Below are 2,067 nucleotides of genomic sequence, written 5' to 3'. Positions count from 1 at the left end.
GGGATCCGAACCCTCGGACGGGAGCGCCGCCGCGCTTCCCAAGCGGCGCACTATCCAGTGCGCCACCGGGCCGGCCCAGTTAATTTGTTCTTTACCATGGCTGGTTATTTCTCTTTCTCTCTCTCTCTCTGATTAACCAAAACATTTAATAATTTATCATAAAATGTCACACACATTAGAAATAGTAGAAAAACTTATATGTATACTAAACCAGACTTTAATTAGGAAGACTTAACACCCAGTTATGTGGTTACACAGATTAATCTCAAATTAATCTCAAGTATGGCTAAATAGATTTGTCTCAGTTGGGGTTACTGTTCTTAGACATATACCTATTAAGAAATATAAAATCAAATAATTTGTTTTAAGGAGTTTTAACAAAATATATTCAGCATAAAGTTGAATTTCCTCTTTAAAAATTTTTAGTGAACAATGGTACTCTAATTTACTCTAAATCTATTAGATCCTTTTATGTTTTTAGCTAAACTGCACTAAACACAATCAGACACCAGAGGAAAATAAAACAGTAAAGTTCATGTTGGCTTTAGAATTCTATCCACAATTCTCCAGTCAATATCCAATCATAAGTACATTGGAGAATTTCAACTCTGCAATTTGAAAAAAGAGTACATTAAAACAATGATGATATTAAGTTAGGATCAAAATAAACTTATTATTTCATATTAATAAAATAAAAAGATAAAATGACATCAATGGAAATTGCTGGTCACAACTAATAAGTTTATTCCCTCCTCAAAGCTAGTAATGTTAATAAAACTAACAGCAACATTAACAAAAGTGTCCTTTAAATAAAACTTCATAAAATAAAGCCACTTCCTTGTAATTTAAGCTTTAGAGATAAAGACTGGCAAAACACAGTTATAATCCTTTTATGTTTCTTGTCCATAAACACAAATTAGAGTCAACCTTAGGGCTGGCTGGATAGCTCACTTGGTTAGAGCTTGGTGTTGATAATACCAAGGTCAAGAGTTTGGATCCCTTTTCTGGCCAGCCACGGGGGAAAAAAAAAGTTAACATCACTTCAATACAAACAATTCCATATGTGCTACATTATAAAGACATGAATTACATGATCTAATTTGATCAAAGTTAATAAAAAGCAGTCTCTCATAAACTCAAATGCCATGGGTTCCACAATATGAGATTATGTGTAACTCCCCTAATATAAAATTCTATTTTCTTTTTAGAAATAACAGATTAATATGAAAGTGAGTTTTGAAAAGAAAGTGATTGAGTAGCAAATAAGTTTGAATTTGTTACCACATGCCACGTGCTCAATTTGAAAAGTGTCAAGAAGCCAGGTAATTTCATTGCTACTCAGAGAGATGATACTTTGCTCACCTGCCACCTGCTCTCGTGTCCTGGACCCACTTTCTGGAAATCAGTTCAATACCAGTACCCCCACATTGTCTGGCTTCCCCAGCTCAGTTTACCCTCTCTGATATGGCCTCTTTGGCTGAGCAGCTTATTTTTTAATGCCAAGAATTACCTTTTATGGAACGCCTGCTAAGTGATTAATTCCCATCAAAGCCCTATGCGGCAGATTCTATTGTGATGCTTGTTTTACAGATGACAAACTTTTGAGGCATAGGTAGGTAATTTTGCGAAGGGACAAACTAGTGAGTGGCAGAGCCAGAATTTGAGCCTATGGCTCTCCTGCTCCCGAATTTGTGATCTTAACTCATGGAGTCCTACTTAATTATTTAGTGATTATTCTTTCATTGTTTGGTGAGGTCTTAAATTATATCGGAAATCTTTTCAATTGTTTGGGGGTGATCTCTCTCTCGCTTTGTGGAAACAAACGTTTAGCTGAACCCTCAATTAAAAAGATCTTTCCGAAAGTCTAACGCTTCAGCACAATATTCTAACCATCAGAATACTCAGAGAATGGCGGCTGTCGTCCAGGAGTCTCGTATCTTTGCAAGGGTAAGCACCAGGCACAATTCCAGGTAAAGGGCTCATTGAGCTATTTTCCTCGAGGAAAGGGAGGAGGACTTCGGTGGCCACATTCACCTCCATGCCCTTCTCCCCCCGCCCCCGCCCCCA

General features: G+C 37.1%; 1 protein-coding gene across 1 annotated transcript in view; it reads right to left on the bottom strand.

The window, feature by feature from the left end:
- Positions 1-2,067, bottom strand: part of RASSF6 (Ras association (RalGDS/AF-6) domain family member 6) — a 46,950-nt gene that overhangs the window by 44,402 nt on the left and 481 nt on the right. The gene's annotated exons all lie outside the window — the stretch shown is intronic.

This window comes from Galeopterus variegatus, unplaced genomic scaffold (assembly GCF_000696425.1).
Source record: "Galeopterus variegatus unplaced genomic scaffold, G_variegatus-3.0.2 Scaffold967, whole genome shotgun sequence".
NCBI classification, from domain to species: Eukaryota; Metazoa; Chordata; class Mammalia; order Dermoptera; family Cynocephalidae; genus Galeopterus; species Galeopterus variegatus.
Note: the sequence above shows the minus strand (reverse complement) of the source record. Positions and strands in the feature narration are given on the sequence as shown.